General features: G+C 37.4%; 1 protein-coding gene across 6 annotated transcripts in view; it reads left to right on the top strand.

Annotated features, from left to right (window-relative positions):
• The window catches only part of LOC125691354 (poly(rC)-binding protein 3-like), a 470,720-nt gene that overhangs the window by 254,806 nt on the left and 192,512 nt on the right, over window positions 1-23,402 (top strand). The window lies entirely within an intron of this gene.

Raw genomic sequence — 23,402 nt, 5'->3', positions numbered from 1 at the left:
ACTAGTATGAAACATTTCCAATTATTCAGCTATGTGGGCAGTTTTCATATGATAAAGTTTTATTCTGGCAGGGGAGTACTGTTAAGCTTTACTTTGGTTAAGTACATTAAAAGAAATTCTATAATCTATGTAAGTCTTGCATTGTAAAATTTTGGTTTGCTGCCTGGATAGTTATTTCTGCTAAGGCTATCAGTGCAAGAAACTTTTTCAGTAATCTTTAGCACACAGTTGCCATGTAAATCTAATTACAAGCAGACAATAAACTCTTGCTAGGGCTTCTGAAAATTAGGTATGTAATGGAATAGAAATCAATGTTAAGAGTCTAACCTACAGAATGAGGAGCTTTACTGTCATATGAAATCCTGTACGTAGAGCCATAAATCTCTAGTTCATTGCATTTTCTGTTATAGTGCCTTTGTCTCTAAAATCATTTCATCATCGATGGGCTTTGGTTTACTAGCATACATTTTATGTTGTCAGGACGTAACATCAAGCATTAATGAAAAATAGAACTGAGATCAGTTTTCTTGTAGGAAGATACTGGAGAAAAGAAGTCTTGTTAGTTGTTAATCCTGCCACTGATAGTTCTTGTGGTACTTATTATTTTGGGGGGTTGTAGTGTAGAAGTGAGTGTAAAAAAATTTTGTCCTTGACACTTCAGGTATGATTTTGTCTCTTCAGAAAATCAGTAGCATGTAATTTCCCAGTCTATATTTCAGTATGGTCCATGCTAACACATTAAGGCACAATTACAGGAGAAGTGACGAGCAGGAAACACAATTTCAGGAAAGAAATTCCTATCAAACTTTACAGTTGTATCTACTCTGTATTATTTTCAGCCCTTGACCACCTTGCGTCTTGATTTTCCTTCTCATGACTGGCTTCTTCTCTTGCCTAAAACTGTCTTATTTTCCTGCAGTCACCTATCAGCACTTGACTGTGACTTTGACCTTTTGTAGGCTCTCTTTGTTTGTAGGCTCTCATAGCTCCTCCTGCTTTTGAGAAGAATGCTGAGCCTTCTCTGAGAGCACCTCTAAATTTCTGGTAATGTAGTATTCTCAGCCACACATATTCTAGTGCTCATGCTTGTTTTCTCATGTGTGATGAAGAGTCAAGCTGTATTCTTTAAATGATTGCAAAAGGTAAAGAAGATCAATGATGAGTCAGAGGGCCTATAAAAATAGGAACATAATAAAGTTAACTGTTCACTGAATTAGAAGAATGGAACAATCATAAAACCTTTAGTTCAAGAACAGTCTTTGTTTCAAAGCACCTGTCACAGTAGGAAGTCTCATTTCATGACTGTAGTGCTTTGACTCTTCATTAAAAATAGCAATTTGTGAAAATACATCAACAGTCATGTTGAAGGCTGACAGTACATGGAGGAATTGCAGTCAGAGAATAGTAGGTAACGCTCTGATCTGTTTCTTCTCATTTGATCTTCTTTTGCGCTTTATGGGGTTGAAATAAGAGAAGGCAAAGTTCAGAAAGTTATTGTTTCTGAAAGTGATGCTTATCTGTTGCTTTAAAATCTGTTTAGAGACCTGTGTTGCAGAAATCTGCAGCACTGGCCAATGAATGAAGGCTTGGCAAAGTCACTGATGTTTTTTTTTTAAATGTTGGTCACATTGTTTAAAGTTTCTTCCATACGTATCACTCTATTTTATTAAACAGAATGACCAATGGCAAAAACACTTCAAAAGTGAACATCACTACAGATCATACTGATGGCTGAATTACTTTAAACTGTGGCAACACTATGCTGCCTGAACTCCATTTTCATTTTTAGCCTTGTGCTTCTCTAGAATGGGAAATAAAACCATTTTAAAACAACATAGAACACACGTATCTAAAGGAAAGTTTAGCATTTCCCAAGATCTCATGATTTTACTGGGAAAGATAAAATGAAGAAAATACTTGAAAATAAAACAAGCACTTTTAAAATTTAATTTCTATCTCTTTTGGAAGAAATATCACAGCAATAATCAGAAGAGTTTGACTAACACAGCATTAATCTCTGTGAAAGGAGACAGAAAACATCTAAAGAGAGAAGTGAACTCAAGATCAAATGTGTCATTAGTCTTGTCAGTTCTTGGAGAATCTCAGAGGCGGTATTTTCTTCAAGAATTACTGGAAAAGTATAATGGAAAATATAGTCTTACTAATGCCATTTCAGGCTTTTTGTTTTTTATGTCAAAGTCTGATAGCACTATTGAAAGGCTTGTCTCCTTCCGTTCATTACTCCTGGACATCTAATTTTATGTCATTCTATTTGTTACTGGTATCAACAGCAGAGACAGAATTCAAAAACATACTGTTATAACTGTGCCTCCAGGCACACACTTAATAAATCTTCTTAAGAGCTACACATGTAGTAAGAAAGAAGTAAATGCGTATATTTGTGTTGAAGTTCCTTAGATCTCTCCCTAAATTGGTGTTTTGCCCATTTTACTTCAGCTCTAAGTTTCTGTTCAACACCTTATATTCACGTGTACCATACTGTGAGCAGCTGTAGAGGAAAAACTGTAATTGGAAGAACAAGGACAGAAGCAATTGACACTCATATGACCAACCAGCTAGAATCAACCAACAAAATTAAAGAACAACTCTTTATCACAGGCTTGAAAGAGATAAAAATGACATCTAAAGCAGATTGGGAACCAGAATGGCTGGAGTTACTGTCTTTTATTGATTTGCCTTCATTCTAATATGTAAAGATAGTTTATCTTTGCATTGACACTTTCCTTGAAGGAAACTTAGAGAGTGAATAATAAGCATGTTATGTTTGAGAATACTCGCATAAGGTCAATGAGAACACAGAGTCCTTTCCATCCCTGTATTTTATGGAATAGTTGCAATTGTGCGTTTCCATAATATCTTGCATTTCAAATTCATATATAATATTATTTAAGAGCTGTACTTTGTATAACACTGTGAAGATAAAAGCAGTGAAAGAAATCTTAGCCTATTGCAGTATGGTGTCCGTACGCCTCTTACGCAAAGAGACTTTCTGTCAATGATCTTTTTTCTTAGTTTTCTTTGGTCTTACGTAGAGATTAAATTTTGTAGCTGTGGACAATTATATGAATCTTCAATTTTAAGAATAACTCCTAATTTTAAAAGACTAGTGAATCAAATGAAAACACATACAAAAGCACAAGAATTGAAGAGCATTAGGTGTTTTTCATACTTACTATAAGCAAACTGCATCTATAAAGCATGTCTCCTAGCCAGGGCCACCTGGTGTGATCTGCGGATGCTTCTACTTCCCCTCCCAGGTTTCATTCTGGTGTAAAATGGATTCTAACTAGTGTAAAGAGGCAAAAGCCTAGGGCGCAAACAGTTCTGTATTTGTTTGCCCTTGACCTGCCAACAAGCAATGGCGAATATGCAAAATCCCATTTACCGTTAATGTTGTATTGCAAGTGAGGACAAATAAGCAGAACATTTTTAGAAATGTTGTCTTTTGTCATCTTGGATTAGTCCAGGTTTTTACATCTGTTTGGGTACACAATTGAGAAGGTCTCGCAGCAAAAGTGTGACTTTTTGCACGTGGTTTTGTGGGAGAAGCAGCTTCACATAATGTGGTTTATTTTCATTTTGTAGGAGAAAACTTGTGATTACAGTTGAATTTACAAGCCACTGTTACTTCTCAGCTTTTGTGAAAGGTGAGGTGGAGAAAAGAGAACTTCTTTTAGAATAAGTATAATTGGGTCTGATGGGGTATGTCTTCATTAACTTCTTGAGATCAGGAGGATGTGTTTGATACAAATGTACCAACTGCCTCTTCAGACTGTGTTTTGTTTTGCGTTGTGGAGCCATCTCTGAACACGAGCTGCTTTCCTTTGGAAAGAAACTAAGCTGGAAAATACTCTCCAGGGATATGCGTAGTTTGTTCTTATTTTAAATTATCATTTTGTTCCACAGGGTCAGACTAGGACTAATCTGAAGGGAAAAATGGTTAAATGGGCATAGTGCAAATGAGGTCTCCAGCAATGTGTGTGTTGTTCTGTGTATACTCTTTCCAGTGTATACAGTCCATATTATATGGATAGCCTTTACAGTCTGTCTTGTGCAAAACATTCATATTGGTAGACATCCCCCTGAATTTTGTTCAAGAAATAGAAAGGCATGTGTTGGAATAAAGAATGCAGAATTAAAAGATGTGTATGACCTAAGGGGGAGCAAGAAGGATGTACAGTATGGATAGTCTGAGGTATGTTTTTAAAACCCAGACATGTGATATAGAGAGCAGCCTGTCCTGCTTTCACATAGATGAAAACTTCCAGGCACAAGGAGACATTAGCAAACATCTGTAAATGGCCACTTACAGCATTTCAGGTCCTGTACACTAGATAGTCAATTCAGCAGAATTGAGAGCTAATTATTAAGTTTAATCACCAATATTTGTGGAGTGGATTAGTGCTCTTGGGTACCACTGATGTAGATATTAGATATACCACCAGTGACGTAACTTGATTTCTCAAGGCTCATTATGTAATTAGTTCATATTTTTTACAGGGTGTTTTTTACTGTAATGTCTTTGTATCAGCTGCAAAATCTGTACATAATTTTCACAGATAATTTATCAGGGAGTGCGGAAATCCTGCAGTGCTAATTAAGTGTAAGAAATGTACTCGTTGCATTTGCGAATATGCATATCATTTGATAGGAGGTTACTTAAAAATATATAAAGGAGTTTATGTCAGTAAATGTAATTATATTTTGGAAAACTTCTGGGTTCTTTTACTACATTGTTGCATTTCTTTTCTCTTAAACACCCATGAATGCATTATACACACGTGTACTGGATTATTTATTCACACGAGGATAAATTCTGCTACTCCCTCAAGCCTCCAATAAGGAGCGTATTGCAAAGGTAATTCACCAAGGCCAGTTTAGACAAATTACTCATAGATTTGATGCCCTGGTTCTTTTCAGTCTGAGGGCTTGCTGAGCTCTTCCTCCCACCTGTTCTGCAGGTGGCAGTGGGGAGAGGCTTCCTGCCCACCATGCCATGCAGGAGTCTGAGCACAGCAGACTGGAGCATCTTCTTCGCCCTTGTGCTTTGAGCATCTTCGCTACCCATGTGCTTTTGGCGTGGATCAGATATGAATAGAAAACAAGTTTTGTCCTACAGCTTGCTGATAAAGAAGCATTACTCATCTTCATGTGCAACTCTATTGTTGATCACCAATCTCCAGTGACCTGCACATTTGCAGAATTAACTTTTCTTATCTTTGTGTTCTGGTGCAGATGTACATAAGGATGTCACATAGCCTGTGTCCATCTTCAAACTTCATTTGAAGAGGTTTAGAGTTGTGTTAGAGCAGAAGGGTGGCCTGTTGTGAAGTGGTCCCTGTCAAAGCCCCTTGGACTTGACCCTCAAGATGAATTTAATCATGTGTTTTATTTACTGTGAGTTAATAGAGTCAGCGTTTAACATTCATTGTATTTGATAAATGGAGGGTTTGCTGTTCCTTTGCTGAAGGAAAGGACGGATGTGTTTATGGTCTTTTGGTTCCACTTGAAAGGAAATGGAGTTTCAAATCTCACACAAGGACATCATGCATCAGTGGGACAAGACATATAGCCTTCAATCTGAAATCAGTTGTTAGAAGCAGACAGAACTCTGATTTTAATGATAGGTGAGACAGCAGCTATCTTCGAGTGTCTAACTTTTGACAGGATTGAATGCTGCCCAATGGTAAGAAGCAACACTGTGAATCTGTTTGCTTGTCTTAAACATAGAACTAGTTCTGTGACACTCAGGTTCATTTGCCCATTCAGGACAAAATCAGTGCAAGAAGAATGCAGTTGCTTACCAGCAGACTGACTTAAAAGAAAATTAATTTGAAAAAATAGCATGTGGTTTTGTTTGTAAAATAATGACAAGTTGCTGAAGTACTTTAATAAACATGAAGTGTATTACAAAATTATAATCTTTTAATGAGATGTCCTATGTGTAGAAGCTTAGAATTGCAATAAAAGAGGAAACATGTAATGATTCAAGTTGCTAGTACTCAGGCATCCTCATTGTTCCCACTTAAGAATGGTACCAGTGCTCTCTCATATTTGTAGCTCATCAGGTAAATACAGAGATTGTGAAGTAGCAGCTTCAAAACTTTTTTTTTTAAATTGCTAGCTCAGATGCAAGCTCCCTGGACTGTAGAAGCTATGGCTTTATATGCAGTAAGAAAGTAGGTGTTATCCACAGTAGTGCCACTATTGCTGGCTGTTCAGCTAATGGTGCATCTGGAAAGTATTTTTACATAAATGTATTCTAGGGCAGAGACTCTAAGGCCAGTTGTGCTGCACTGGGAAATGTGTGCATTACTGCTGCTAAGAGCATTTAAGTAGAAGAGTAATTGCTTGGCATTTTTTAGCTGTTGCTACCGTTGGAAAATAGCCAAAGGATCATTTTGTACTGGGTGGAGCAGCTTCCTTTCTCTGCAGTCTGCTCATCTGTCTGCACAGCCAAAGGCGTCCATTTTTCATGTGCCTCTCAAGACACAGCAAATTATCCATGCCTAGTATTTCCAGGTTGAAAGTTCCAGTTCCTGTGCATAACTGTTTTTGTCACAGATTTTGGCTGTTATGGCTCCTTGTACTATTTGGTCTTATCTCAGCGAAATATCGTGCATGGTATCATGTAAGACTTGTGTGGCAAACAGCTTCCTCCACAGAGACAAAACATACATTACTGAGTATCCCATTGTCATATTTGGCTATTGGAAAGTGCATGCTCCAAAGCTTTGTCCTGTAACTAAAAGTTTCTTTCTACTTAAAAGAAAAAATACACGTATAAAACATTTTTCTAGAAAATCCAGGTACAGGTTGCCCAGAGAAGCTGTGGTGGTGCCCCATCCTGGGAGGCATTCAAGGCCAGGTTGGATGGGGCCTTGGGCAGCTGAGCTGGTGAGGGGCAGCCATGTCAATGACACGGGGGTGGGACTGGGTGATCTTTTGGATCCCTTCCAACCCAAGCCATTCTGTGTGCTCAGAGGTTTTCACATCGTAAGCACAAATGTGTTTAAACTGTCTCAAATTTACTTCAGTTCAATTGGGAATGTGTGATAGACACGCTTACTGTTATCTACAAATGATTCTGCTTATAACTTCCAGTTCAGGTTTATGTTAATCTTCAAAGAATTTCAACAACTGTTAAAGCATAATAATGAATTCATTTAGGAGTAGTGTTATATTTCTCTCTCTACATTTATTTATATATATTCATATTTATTTATATATATATATTTATTTATCTTGATATATATAGAGAAAGAAATATAACACTTCTCTTAAATGAATATATATATTTATGTATTATATAAAAGTAAATATATATGTGTTTATAATTATTCTTATCTTAGAGGAATCATGTAAAGGACCTTTTGATTCCATTTTTACTTTTTAAAATGTATCTGTAACTACACTTGGTGCATTACTGCAGTACACGTAGCTCACCAGCAAAAATAAGAGCGAAGAAATCAAACAAAAACAAATGAACAAAAGGACCCACAAGCATTATGTACAACTTTATTTATATCAAGAATTTTAATGTATCAAACATATTCACTGTTGCCCCTTCCCATGCACCATCTGAACAGTTCTTGAGGAGGCCAGATTTTGCCGAGAAATTCAAAGTACAAAATTACTAGAGGCAGTAATGCTGAAATTACTTTTTCTGGTGTTTATTATAATTAATGGAGTAAGCAGATCATTGAAATTATCGTCAGAGAAAGTGGGCATAAAGATACACAAATACTTTGGAATCTTCCAGTGATCAGGATCTGAAAGAAATTGAAGAAAGTATCTGAAAGAATGGTAAAAAGTAAAGAACTGATGGAATTATTCATGTCAAGGTGGGGGGAAAAATGTGTTTGCCTGCGATCTGAATACTGAAATTGTTCATGTTAGCTCTCTGTGTTTGGTGCAATTATTTTCCATTCTAATTGTTCAAGACATGCAGTTGTGACTCTATCTGACACGTGACTGGGTGAAAGTGTATTTGGAAACGCTTTTTAGATTTTCTTGTGTGATATGTTTAAATTCATCCATTTTCTTCTATCTCCAGTAAGAATACTGAAAGGAAATCACATCCTGTTAAGGTCCAGAAACAATAATAGAGCTTAGAACAAATTACTGAGAATCATTTGCTACTTATAATTTATTCAGAATAAAATATGCTAAGTACAGTTTTTTTAAGATGATAATAGGAGAATTTTTAGCAAAAAACTAATATAAAAAATAGTTACTATTTTTTGTATGAATTTGCGTGTATACTTTTATAAAGGCAGTTTGAGCTGGATGTTGGATTGCTGAGGAACAGCCAGATCTGTAACTTCTATACATTGCCAAAGCAAGATCTTTGGAAATTCAAGACATGTAAAATACTGCTCTCTTTCAGACCATATTTTGAAATGTGTATGGGTCAAATTTGCTACATGGAATTCCTGCTTTGGGCGACTCACATTTGACCACTGCAGGACCTTTACTCAGCTGCATTTATTCCGTCCTTCTGTTCCTCTTTTTCTAATTTTTAACAGTTTCCCCCACAGAAAGCAAGTTATGGATATGTGAGACAGATAGCATAAAAATATGTTAACAAATACGGTAAACCACTTTCTGTGCTATTAGGCCTGCTCATAGTGTAGCATATTTTTTACTTTTGTTACACAGAAGTATTGGAAGTTATCGGTTTCCTTAGGTCCTTGAAGTTATCTTTGTACCTTGAAACTGTGTGAGAATTGTTTTCAAAGGTTTGGTTTCAGGGAGTCCTGAGGAATGAAAATCCTGCCTGGGGTGGAGGTGTTGGAACTTTGATGATCCTAGAGGTCTCTTTGAATCCAAGCCATTCTATGATTGACTCTATGATTCTAATGTCACCATGAGGGATGGCTGAGAACAGTCTGTTGTTGAACACGAAAGCCACCACAACTGCTGTTTTCTGAAATTCATTCTGGGATTGCTAGCTTCTTTTTAGAGGTTACTATGCATTCAGTTCTGGACTAGATGACCTTTAAAGGTCCCTTCCACCTCCCTCTGAAATACTAGAGTGACCTGTATCAAAAATATTTATCTGAATCTCTGTTCACCTGCTGCATTACCTGCTGCAGCACTTGTTGCAGACATGGAGTACTTCTTTGTGGAACTGTGGAATAACAATGAGTGTACTTGTGTAGGTACACTCGTGCTTCAGCAGTAAAATCCAGAAGCAGTGCTGAATCAGTGCTACTTAACGTTATTCTGGTCCAATACATCTTGTCTCAGGACAAGAGGACCAGAATACCCTCCCCCACGCACACGAATTAAATTTTTATAGTGCTTAGTGTTTCTCTAGACAAGAAAGTCACTGCACAAACTGATTGTGATGGGCACTGCATAGCTCTGGAGGCTTATCCTAAGACATAAAGTTCTTGACAGATAAGTGTGCAGGGTCAAAAGAGGTCAGGTGACTTGAAAGTGTTTTGATAGCTCTGTGATCAGGAGAAGCTTGCCGATTCATCTGTTTTTTAGTCTCAGTTTATCTTTCCTTAGCTGAATTATGAAGTGTGAGAGTATTCTGATGTGTGATCTCCTTTTCAGTCTCGTGGAGGATGAAATAACATGTGTGACAAGCGTGACCTTAGTGCTTGGGTATGAAATGAGCAATTAGAGTGAGTAAACTATAAAATATTCATAGCACATGATACTGTCATGATTTTCTGGCAGATTGATTGCTTCACTCAGGCAGAGGGGGACTGGCTGCCAAGGATTTATATTGGCTAGCAAAAGCACTCACAGTAATAGCTCCTTCTGGTAAAATGACAGAATGCTGGAGGTCGAAGCTTATGAAACACCAAGTGAAACAAAAATGACTCTGTTGTGACTCTATTCTGTCCCACGTGAAGAGCTGCTAGTCCTGCTTGCTAAACTATCGGGCAGATGGTTGATTGCTTCACTGTGTGTAACACTAAATTAAGAGTGTCAAAAAAGCTCTTATCAAACAAATCTCTGATAGGGAAATACTGGCAGAAATGTTGTAAGGTTATAGTGAAAGGTACTTCACTGAACTTGTCCTTTCTAAAGAGTTAATCCAAATTGCGTACTCAAGCTAATGCCCCTCAAGTTAATGTTGCTTGAATGAGAAAAGCCATCCTGTGAATTAACAGCATGGCAATACAGAATAGCTAATAGCTAACTTTAGTTGACACTAAATTTAGGTTATTTCCACCAAGAGCCAGCCACTCCATTCAAAAGTGTAAGTATTCTTGAAAGAAGATTGTTGGATGAGTGTGATTTTGTGGTTTGTGTTTAGTTTTTTTTTTTTTTTTTAATGAATCATGAAAGGGGACCCGAGTTATAAACAACACATATGTTAGCTGAAGCTGTGGCAAAAAAAATGCCCTGCACATCATAGTCATGTGATGCTTTCAGATAAGTCAATGATCAACAGGACAGACCAACAGAATTTGTCTGAGAGGAAAGGCAAGGAGTTAAAACAGTTGATGAAGCGCCCTGATTTTGAGAAGTGTTTAATATTCTACCACTCTGGAAGATCCTGGCACCTGACTTTGCTGGAGATCAGATCACTGATTCTGTTGCCTAGAGTGAAGGTTTTGGGAAGACTTTGGGTTGAAGTTCTGATGATGTTGATTGGCTGGCTGAGAAATCTGAAGAGTTCTGAAGAGGTCTTGGGCCACCCATACAGCTCTCCTCAAAGATCCCATTCGTTCTCTGTGTAATACTCAGCACTCTTCCAATGCCTGGAGAAGCATTGTTCTGCCTGTGGCAGGACTTAGATCTTGGGTAGGATGCTCCCGCTGAAATTTGCACATTTCTTCCTTTTGCTGAGAACTTCACACTGGGAAAGTTTGTGAACAGGTTTTAATCTCTTGCTGCAGTTCACAGGAGTTCTGCTTGCAAGAAGGTACAGCCTCAGGTTTGCAAACAGGCTTGTGCTTATATCAGATACAAGGGAAAGATATGCTTAAATAACAGAATGGCTGTCACCAAAGTGACAAAAAACAGTCAGGTGTATGACATAAAGGAGGAACATGCAAGCAAGCCATTAGCAACTGCTATAAAAATAAAAAACAAGGGCATTGCTGAAGGTTTGAAGGACGGAATGTTACTTTTTCTGACAGTGTTTGTTACCATTTTGGTGGATACTGAGGATAAGTAGCTGAGGAATATTTAAATTATCTTTAAAAGTCATTTCTGAAATGATGTAAATTGAAAAATATTTTCCTGTGAAGATGGAATACTTTATCTGAATGGGTTTGTGTCTCTTAAGTGCATAACCATTTTGACAGTTCTTTGAAATGTTTGTCATTTTCCTTGATAGATACTTACGTGCAGATTAAGGGCAATGCTTTATAAATTAGATTTAAAATAGATACAAGGACAGAAGGGAACCTCCCTCATTGAATTTCCATGTTCAGCTTGATCCAAGAATTTCCACATCAATTCAGTTCAAAGGCAAGATTATAAGTTTTCATTTTGTAATGACTATGTACCCCGGCTATTTCGTGTGCCAAGGTCAGAAGCTGTTTTCCTTCTTGAAATACTAAGAAGCCATGTCTGTGCTCAGGACAACACAGGGACTACAGCTTGCTTAAATCTATCTGGTTTATGAGTATTCTAGACATGCATTTCTTTTTCTCTCTTTTCTTTGGTATATTTTCAAAAATTAAGTAACTACAATTATATTTTAAGTCCTTTAAACTAAACTGACGCAGTTTCATGTGAGGGCAAAATATATAAGGAAGAGAAATATTGCCAAAGCCACTCACAAAGTTCTGACAGTTTTTCCTATTGTCGTATTTTCAGCTGAGCACAAGTATATTCTTTTTTTTTTTTCCTCATTTGGTGAGTCTTATTTTCTTTTTGGATCAAAATATATATATTTTTTTTAATGGAAAAGCTGTATCATTATAATGATGTAAAACGTCCTTACACCAGCACACTGTGCTCACCATACCATTCAGGAACAATTCTATTGTTATAGGTAGTTTCATGTTGGTATTCTTTAGCCTATTGACCAAGGTACTTTAACAGGTGTAGCCATCAATTCTATGCATAAAAACCTTGTGTGCTGATATTAGATATTCAGACCTGAGCTTTGGTCAGTGATGCGTGTTCAGATTTGATGTAGCTGAAGCAAAACCTAGCAAAATGTTCCCACTTTCATCTTTCTTTGCTGGGAGTAGAATTGCAGTGATGAAACACTGCTTGGTGTTTGGGTGGTGATTCACGTATACCTCTCTTCCAGTGTGTGACATTATCTTCCTATTCTGCATTAGCTATGATGTCCTTACTCACAGGAGTAAAACCTGCAAAGATTAGAGTTGTTTTTTGGTAACATCATGATTTTTAGCTATGGAATTGGCAAGCTGGCAATGTCTTTACAATGGGTCACTTTGTGATTTAACTATTTTGTTAGTGTTTACTTAGGCAATGAAATGGTTTTGACAGTGTTAGAACCTTATTTTAGAAGGAAAAAAAAAAAAAGGTATTTTGGTCCAGAAACATCTGCTACATTTTGGCAACTAACTGCTTCTTGTTAGGGAAGGGAAGAGGAGGGTCATACTCCGTAGAAGTGAAGACTCGTGCCTCTTTTGAGAGTGCTCCTGTGATTGAGTGCCATGAGGGCACCTCCAGCCCTGTGTTCCTTCTTAGTGCTGCAGTTAATTAAAGGTCTGGTCAAAAGCCTGTAAGGGATTGAAATGTCTGATTTTGCTACTGAATGGATAGCCAAAGCCAGGCTGACATTCTCAGACCATTCTTCAGTGTATGAAAGAATACTGATGTAACTTGCAGACCATTCTTCAGTGTATGAAAGAATACTGACGTAACTTGTTTCACAGATTTCTACTTCCAGAGTTGGGCAAATGTGGTGCACACACATATGGAGTTAATGACTGTGCATCTAAAACACCCAGATGTGATATGCTGTATTGCAAGAAGCAGATATTACACCAATTGCATGCACATGCAGTTATTACATCTTTCAGCTTGAATACCCTGATGTTGAGGGACTAAAAACATAGGGGTAATAGTCGGGGGATCTCAGATATCATCTCATCTGTACTCAGTATCCTTTGGTACTGGTTACTGCTTCTCTGGGAAGCTCAATTGTCTCCCCGTTTTTAAGGAATCTAGATATCTGCCTCCCTTCCTTCCTTCCTTCCCTCTCTCCCTTTCTCCTAGAATACATAAACCTAAATGAACTTAATTTGGCAATCATAGAAAAAAAGATGATTAATTTTCAGTACCTCCTTACCCTGTTGTTGGTTGTCCCTTTATGAACTTCCCTATCTTTTGGGTTATTGTCCAGAAGACAACTTCTGTAATTCAGAGTAGGGGAAATTCAGAACATAAATCTAGGACAAATCATTCTTCATCATCATTTTCTAGTGCAGAAGAAGAAAGGACTTTAGTGCTCTGCTCTGAAACTCTGATTTTGACAAATATTTACGAGTTGAAACACATGGATTTCTTTGCTAAGTCTTTTAGGCTGTTCTCTTTGTAAGAGAAATACTTTTGTATCACATTTAACCTATTTCACAAGAAATACTACTGGTTGGAAAGAGAATCTAATCAACATTTCAGAATGCTTTCATGAAGTACCTTGTTTTACTTTTGTCCTTCTGCAGGTGATTATGAAAGTCACAGCTGTAATTTGGAAGTAGGGCAAAGTGACAAAATATTCAATTCCATTTTCTCTGTTCTTTCATTTGGGGGCAGGATTTTAAGTATTCTTTTTAGGGTTGTATGGAAATTAAGCAAGCCAATAAAGTAAAAATCAATTAATGTGTAAACTTTTCTTGCTTTACAAAACTGATTAAAACAGACTAGTACAATCAACAAATCAAATTTGCACTTGGAGTCGCATTGATTTTGTTTAGTTGATTAAATTGATCTTCTAATGAATTAGTATCTGTGTGGAATTAAATCAACAGCATCAAGTTGTAAATGGAAGGAAGATTCAAATTACAAAGTTGTACACTGCAACCATAGAATTGTAAGTGATTAAACCAACTCTCCAGTCCTTAAAGAAAGTCACGCCAGTCAGATTTGCTTCATAACTGGCTTATTTCTTTTTTTTTTCCTGTTTCCTAGTTCTTTTGCTCTATAGAAGAGGGCATTCACATTACCAAAATCATAGAATCACTCAAAAGTTGGTGAAGACCTTAAAGATCGTCGTCCAATCACAACCTAACCATACTTCCCTAACTCTAGCAACTCTCCACTAAATCATGTCCCTGAGCACCACATCCAAATGGTTTTTAAACACATCCAGGGTTGGGAGCCTATCCCACTGCTTAACAGCCCTTTCTGTAAAGAAGTTTTTCCTGATATCCAACCTAAACCTCTGCTGCAACTTGAGGCCATTTTCCCTCATGCTGTCACCAGTGAGAAGAGACCAACCCCACTTTCGCTGTAAGCACCTTTCAGGTATTGGAAGAGAGCAATAAGGTTTCCTCTCTGTCTCCTTTTCCCCAAACTAAACAGCCCCAGTTCCTTCAGTTGCTTGTGCAAATGTTGTGAGGAGTACAGATGTTATGAGGAATGGCTGAGAGAACTGGGATTGTTCAGTCTGAAAAAGAGGATTGGGGATGACCTTATCATTCTCTACAGTACTTGAAGGGAGGTTCAAGGGAAGGGAGTGAAGTGGCAGTTGGCCTGTTCTCCCGTGTAGCTACCCATAGGCCTAGAGAGAATGGCCTCAAGTTGTGCCAGGGGAAAGTCAGGTTGGATGGTAGGAAATACTTTCCCAAGAGATTGCTCAGGTGCTGGAATGGCCTACGTGGGGAGATGGTGCAGCCACCAACCCTGGAGGTGTTGAAGAAATATTTAGATGTTGTACCGAGGGACACAGTTTAATGAGACGTATTGGTGACAGGTAGACAGTTGGACTAGATGATCTTAAAGATCTTTTCCAACCTTGGTGATTCTGTGATTCTAAAATGAGAATATTTAGTATGAACATTAATGTCAGAAGTGGATGTGTTTCTCAGGTAGCATCTTTTTAGTTAATAAAGTGCATTAAGAATTTGAAGCATGCTAATTATTTCATTCTAGTTGTTTAAAAAGGTAATGTAAATCGTACCCAGCAAGTATATATTTCTTTCTACTGACTCCAAAGAAAGCATAGGACACAAGCTTGGCTTTACACATCCACACTGTATATATATTTGATAAGAATTAGATAAGATAGTTTTTCCAGAATATTAGTTTCATGCAAACATACTGTTGCTATATGCTGTGAAGCATGTTTATTGAAGGTAATGTTTGCTAAAATGTAGCTACTGAAGTGTTTGCACTTTTTACACCCACAGATGTATATTCACACCTTGCAAATGGGAAATAGTACTTAGAGAGAAAAGAGGAGAAAAAAAAATGCTCATTTGCTTGTGTAGAATTTAGATTTTCAGAAGTAGTAGGGGGACTCCAAGTGCATCTCTTGTTTGCCTATCAGGCTGACAAGTTTTTTTTACAGAGATCTTATAACAAGCAAGTTATAGTCCATTTTTGGTCTTAGAGGTGTAAGAAAAATGTTCCATCTCTGGTGCATAGTTGGACATTTATGGTTGCAATTTCATGTTTCCTCCTCAAATGAGACATAAGTAAATCTGAGTATAGAATGCATGATCTGGTGAAGTGGCCTAATTTGGAATTAGAACTGTGAATGTAACTCTTACTTAGATCAGGGAATTTTTTTTTGCTCTCCTTTTACTGTAAGTTAGGTATCATATACTGTTTTCAAAAGTGGTGTAAATGAATCCCAACAACGATAAAAATCAAAGAAGTAGGAAATGATAGTTTTACCAGTAGGAATTTAAAGGTACCACTACTTTTAGTTCCTGAGTTTCACTGATTTCTATTTGTCTGATTTTTTGTTTTCCTGGTATAGTCATTCACCTTTCCGCCTTTCTGGTCACTTATACAGCTACTCTTTTGATTTATCCATCTCTTATAAATTCTGATGGGAGAAAAGCATAAGCATGGGTTCACACCTTACTGAACATCAGAGACCCCATCCAACAGAGCAGCCTTGTCAATGCCATCCTTGTGGGAAACATTTCTGTAGGAATCTGCTCCTCTTTATGAGGGTCAGTCCAGTGCCTCAGGTTCTAAAGAAACAGAGTCGTCTTCATGTCTTTGTTCATGAAGATATATATTTTTTCTCTGCTCCAACAATCAATACTTCACCTTGTTTTGCTCATGTCAGCCTTCTGGAACAATATTTTGCATTTCCTGCACCTTTTAAAGACATTTCTCCTCGTGGTGAGGCCTGATCTCTGTGTCACGGTCTTGCTAGGGCCACCCAGCAGGAGCACAGAATGAGGAAGGGGAAAGCTTCTAGTTGATACATTGCAGTAGGTGCTCTGGTGTAGCGATTCTCACAGAAAATGCTTTGTTGATTTCTTTTGTGTAACGTGATGTATTGGCCGTCAGCTCTATTGGCAGAAGCTTTGCCAATGCATCCACGAGGGACAGGATACAAACTGTATCAGTACTGTGTCAAATCTTGAATTGTTGGAATAAATGCGTATAAGTCTTCAGATATGTTTGAAACCTCAAGAGTAAATATTCATCACTCTTAAGATTAAGGAATCTAATAATGTTTTATAAGAGATATCCTTCTGAACTCCAGCTCTTTCTTATCAGCTACAATAACTTTATAAATGATTCTGAATAGGAGGCTCTTATTCATTTTGTTAGTGTACTCTCTCTGATACCTCCAGCCTTTGTGGAGGATACTTACATTTCCTTGACTGTCATTCAGCTGGTCAGCAGATAACCTTCTTATCCTAGTATTCTCCAAAGTTTTCCAAATAGAACTTATCCTTATCTAAATTGGATGCTCCAAGTGCTATTCTGAAAGCTTTCCTTCGTGCAGCTGAGAGCCAGTGGCAACGTCTTCTTGTTGAAGCATATTTTCTTTAGCAAAAGAAAGTAATATGGGGGGGGCAAAATATGAAAAAATAATACAGCATCTACATCCTTCAAAAACCAAGTATGATTTAATTCCCACAGACAGGCTTCATTAAAAGAATATTAATATTGTAACCCAAGACAGTGAAAGGAGGGAAGCATAGAAAAGGATTAAATGCTGAATGAATACACAAAAGAGGTAATGCTGAGCAGGTTTTGCATCACTCTTGGCCATCAGATATTTATCCATTATTGTTGATTTAGGCTTAATGCTAAATCATGTGATGTATACATCACTTCAGCTTTAATTTCTGCCTTACAAGCTCCACCTCAAACGTGAGATAATTGGGACCAAAACTGACTTCCAACAAAGAAACTTGATCTATCTGCTCCACTGGTGCTGCAGTGCTGCTTGAAGCTTAGAGAATATCCCTGTCGTGTTGTTTTCTCTCCTCTTGCAAAGCAGAGATTCCATTATATCTTTGTTGAATTATATCAAGAGGAATTGTAGCAACTTCTACTGTGAATTAAAAATGTGCATTCAGTGGGATTTCTGAGAATGACAGAAAAATTCATTCTGAATTAAAGGAGAACATCCTGTTACGTTACTTATTTTGAAAATGAACTTTTAATGCCTGAAACAGGGCAAGCAATCATTACTATATTGATTATAGCAATATACATGTATACACATATAACACATTTATTTACTTATTTATTTATTTGGAAGCAAACTATAAAAACAAAGTACCAAAAAGCAACATATGATTGATACCTGGAAGAGAAAGTATATTTTCTGAAGGAATATTTCCATGTCCTCTATAAGGCAGAACTTTTGTTACTTTTATTTTTTAATCAGTTGTGCAGACATAAAATGGCACTTTCGATATTCACAAGTACAGCATTGCAGGTGCAAACTTGCCATTCATAGCAAGGACTTGCAGGGAAGAGAGTACTTCTGTGGAGATGCTTTCTGAGGTCCTTTATAAGGGCCTTTATAGTCTTCAACAGATTTGTTTCATGATATGCTTACACTCACACGTGAAAGAAACTCTATGCTCCCGTTGGGACCCTTGCTCTGTTGCTTCCCACCAACATCTCTCATGCTATTTTCCCACATGCCCATGCTCAGACTGAGCTCTGGGTGCTGCACAGAGCACAGTCTGAGCATGGGCATGTGGTCTGTGCAGCACCCAGACTAGCAGATGTATGCAGCTGCACCTTTCATTGTAGCAGTAGAGAGCTGGAGTGTTCCATTTTTATTTTGTTACGTTTTTTTTTTTTTAACTTTCACATTTTGATTTTAAAGTTATGCACTGGAAGTGTTGTTTTTTTTCTGGCTAAAAACTATTAGATTAATTTTTCTATTTGTAACCTTCAAACACTATTACATTATAAGACGTCCTGCAGTTATTGTTACGTGTACAGTTCTGGGACAACCATTAGCATTGTATTGAATATAAGGGTTTTCACCTTGAAAGTGATTATGGGGAATTCATTGCTGAATTCATATGTCAGACTGAAGATATCCAGCCTCTGCATGCATTACTGTATGCTTTCCTTTTACAAGCTTTTCTACTTAAATTCCTGGTAGGATTGGCAGAAAAAAAATCTCCTGATGAAATGTTAGTTTCTCTCTATGCTTTATCTGTCTATTACCTTATGTTAAAGCTCTACAACACAGCATCTTCAAGTGTTTGTTTTTCAGATTATTAAAGTTTTAGAACAAATTAGAAGAATCCTTTGCAGAATTCAAGGGTTCCTTCCAAGAAAAAATGAAAAAAAAAGTTCTCTTTTTCTATGTTTCTGATAGTAAACAAAAGTGTACTTGAGGTTTTGTCCAGTTGATCAGGAAGCTTGCAAAAAGTATTCACAGAACAAATAGCTTTAATTGAGGGTGGCTGTAATGTTCTGTTCTTTGTTTATAAGGCAGCCTGCAGAGCAGGCTGTCACTGGGGAAATTTCTACCTGTTGTTCCATTAACAAGCAAGGAAGTAGCAGATCATTGCAAGAAGAGCAAATGTTCAGAAAAGATTATTGGAAAGACTTCCAATTAACTTAGCTAGCAAAGGTGTTATTGAAATTTGGAATGTTTTGATAGTCTCCCCGTTATTAGATTCATACATAGTGTACTGTTATTCAGGATTTTTCACAGGGTATTGTCAGATACAATTTTTGCTACGTAGTAGCTACTTTGCTGTCTATAATGAGATTTTTGATAGCATACTCGAGACCTTAACTTTAATAAGTTTGTATTACAGTGTGCTTGCATACGTGCATGAAGCTTTCGTCTCTTATTATAAATAATCATATATGGGCTTTTTATTATCTAAGAATTGTAGTTTACAAAACAGTAGTTTGAGTATACTAATTTTGCTATTTCCACTATAAATAATTAATAATCAACATCTTACTTGTCATTAAATTTGCATATTTGTGTAATTTGATGTGTGTCGAATATGACAAATGTTCTTTCTGCTACTGAAGCAACTAGAATGTGTATGACTGTTTTCTGTGTAGCTTAGCCAGTGCATGCAATGTCACCCACTCACCTAATATTCACTACTACACCTACATTCATACCTCACATTTTTTTGTTCTGCGGACAGATGTCTAGCATCTGCTTAAATTACTTATTCTCTTCCTTAACAAGCTTTTTCAGTATATATTCCTGGGTATGGCTAAACAGAAACATCTAAAAAAATCTCTAAAAGTTTATTTCTCCTTATTTGTGCATCCGTCTATTCTCTTATGTCTCTACCACATAGTATTTTAGAGTTAAGTGTATTCCTTTGCTTTGGCTCTAGTGTTCACTGGAGTTTCCAGGAGGACTCTGCCATGATTCAGTTAACTCAAACAGCAGGAAAAAAGCACTACTGGATATAGTTTCAAGATATGGCTTGAGTGCAACTAATCAGTTTTTCAATATTCCAGTGCTGAGTTGGCCCCCCCTTAGCCTGTCTCTAGTGTCTTGCTCATGCCATACACTTCGTGCCAATCTGGGGACCATCCATAGCAAGACACTGAAGTTAGTGAAATGGCACAAAGCTAACCTAGTAAATTTACTCATAAGGACCTTACACACTGTGTACAGTTCCATGCATGCCTCTTTGTGAATAGTGTCAGAAATAACATCAGGAAAAGGCATCCAACTTTTGGTGAGTTGCCTTTTCTAATCCTGTTATGATTCAGTAAGGCTAAATTATGCACCTTGCAATTGATGAAAGAAAAAAAAAAAAGGAAAAGGATATGGCGGAACAGGAAGATAAAAGTATTTGTCTCAAGCCATCTGGAAGAAAATATCAGACAGTCTGAACATCTAAGATAAAAATATTCTGACTACACCTTATAATTTCATAAAAGTAGCGCTGAGTAGTATGGAAAAACTGCCTCAGCATTTGTTATTATTCACCTGAACTTTTAAAAGCAAGTTTGATCCTCAAGGCTTAAAATACTGCATCCTACTGATTTAAGCAGTTTAGAAATATACCAACATGCACCTTCACAACTGTAAAGCATTAAACTTCCTAAGCTCTCAGAGCTACTGCCCAGAAAGAGTGTTTCCTTTTCTAAGCTCTGTAGTAGCTGGTATACTTCTTGACTAACTTGGAGTGATGCAGCTTGCTCATAAAATATCAGCTGGTATCACACATCTCTTGATAAGACTTTCATATTAACATGGGAAATTCAAATTAATAAGCATTAAAAACCAAAAACATAGAGTGTATTGAAGAGAAAAGGTTTGTTCTTCAAAACATGGACTTGTTGCAGGTCCTGAAGCTGCTTAAATGCTTTGCACAACATGCACTACATGAACTAGTGCTGTGCTTCTTAATGCTGTTCTGTGTTTGCCTGGGATATACATCCATAGCATGAGCAATGCTCTGTGCCCTATAAGAGCATGTGATTCCCTTTCCATTCAGAGAGTCTCCAGGCTCAAATGAGACATCAGCAGTGCTAGGTAGTGCTACTGCCCTGCTGCTCATGACATCCTTCTGCTGCTTAAGTGCAGCCAGCAGAGGAAATATGGTAAAAGAATCGTATTCTTGCATTTAACTTTAGGGTAATACTGAAACATACTTCAAGCACTCAAGGACATTTGTATGCTTTAATGAGAAATAATGTCTTTCTGGCATACTTCTTGATTCTTCTCCCAGGGCAAGAAATTGTGAAACTTAATCAAAAAATGATGTAAGAAAGTGCGAGGCTGTCTTTAATAAAATCCACTTTTTGTGTATAAAGGCAGTAGCATCAATCTGACACTTGGCTGTCAATGATTTTCCATGGGGATTTCTGTGTGCACCTGAACGGCAGTACTTTCAGGATTTGATAAGCAGATAATAAGCATTCACCTGAATAACGTATGTGCAGTTTTTTATATACATTTGGCTCAATGCAGGGGAGATTATGTTGTTTAAATACTTTCCTTGCTGTGTCAAGGAGGCTATCAGATGCTGACTAGTGTGATTCAAAGAATACACTTTTTACCTAAACTGTGAAATTTAGGTCTGTGAGCTGTCTGTGAAGATGAAGGCCCAACAAAGGAGTTTCAATTCAAGGTTTGAGACATTTATCCGTGTATTTTGTTCTGTATTTCTCTTTAGCAATTGTAATTGCAAATTTCTAGTTAGGATCACCAACAAACTAAACTATATATATCCTAATGTTCTTGAGGCAGAGGGTGAACATCCTTCAAAATTCATGCTAAATTTGCTACTACTGTAGACTGTTTGTGTAAGCAAATGGAAGAGGCCTTTCAGCAATAGGCCTCTTACCAGAATGAAGAGAAAAGGTAAAGGTAATTTGTGTTATGGCAAGATTGATTTGTGACACAGTACATTCATTTGTGCTTAGGAAAAAAGCCCTGATGTTGCAAGTTTCTTTTAACCATGACCAAAAAACGGAGGGGAAAAAAGCAATGCTACTTCAATTATTGTATTGTGTTTTGCCTGCAAAGCCAGATGTGTTCAGGAGCTTATCTGTGAGACAGCTATGGAGAATCATTTAACTTTGAAGTGTTCATGCTTATCAGAGTCACATTCGTCTGCTTAGATATTGGAGATCAATAACTGGAAGTGATTTGGGGAACATAGTGGCAAAAAAGTGTTTCAGAACATAGCCCTTAACAAAGTGGACATTGTATACAGTTTTTTAAGTTGGCTAAGTTCACGATTAATTCAAGCTCCATTGATTCAGTTTTCTGTGGGCATTCTTCTAAGTCAGATTGAGGCAAACATATACACGTAGTTTTGAGCTAACTGACTTGCTGCATTTAGAAATTAGGGCATTTCTTCTCATTATAATCTAACGTACTGACTCTGTTTCTGTAAGCTCACTCTTATATCTTCTAGTAAGGAGCACAGGCTGTATTCAGTAGCTCAGTTTGAACTGCAGCAAAGTTTTTTAGAAAAGCATCAATCTTGACTTGCTATTGCTGACAACACATAATACATTTCTTCAGTGGTTAATTGCTCTCCTTGATTAAAATTAAGCACATAAGTAAACAAGTATGTCTTCCTCTTCTGTCCTTTCTGAATGCATTTATATTCAGCTTTTAACCACCGGACTTGTGGTAAATAGTCAAGAGATAAACCCTCCTACTGTCAAATTTCCATTTCTCATATTAGATATGAGACTATGATTACGTTCTAACCCCTTAACCTTCCACTTGATGAGATAAGTAGATTAACCTTCTGGAGTCTTTCACTAGAAGCATGGCTTCTAATTCTTTAATCATTCCCTAGGCTCTGTTACGAACCCTGTCCAACTTCTCAGCATCCTTCTTGAAATCTGGATGCTTGAAATAGGCACAGTGTTCCAGCCACACTTGCACCGTGCCAAACAGAGAAGTAAAATATTGTACTTCTGTCCCCTTCTATCAAATCTTATGAGTGAATTGGAAGCTGGCCTGCCTCATTTTATACAGATGAAACACAGAGACGCTGTCTTACCCCTGAGACTTACTGTCATCTCTTGCCATGCATCTGTGATAGCATCCCACTTCTATTCACAGCACTGTTCCCCCACGGACTTGCTGGAAAGGCGCTTGTTGGGTTTGGCAGGCTTCAATCCAGCTTTCACGTAAAGCTCTCCACACAGTGCAATAGATAAGACTTTTTCTTTGATGACACTCCATTCTTGAGCAGATATGTAATCAGCTGAGGCAGTGATTAGACATTTTAAATAGCCTCATTGTGTCTCCTTCTGGTAGCAGGGTGTGGGTGAACTAAAAAAGTACTGCACCCTAAGCTTCTCACAGCTTTTTCTCATGCATCATGATGTGTTCCTGTATCAAGAGAGCGGGAAAACAGAACAGTTGTGTGTTGAGCCCCTTCAGCTTCGTACGCCAGGTTAGACAGGTGGCTAAATCTGCACCAGGGGATGACAAACAGAACAAGTGGAAGTTAATGTTTAAGTCTTTATTTTCTTTCTGATTTCTTGAAGAGCTGCAGGTCTCCACACTCCTTCATCATGTC

This window comes from Lagopus muta, chromosome 3 (genome assembly GCF_023343835.1).
Source record: "Lagopus muta isolate bLagMut1 chromosome 3, bLagMut1 primary, whole genome shotgun sequence".
NCBI lineage: Eukaryota > Metazoa > Chordata > Aves > Galliformes > Phasianidae > Lagopus > Lagopus muta.
This window is presented reverse-complemented; position numbering and strand designations above follow the sequence as displayed.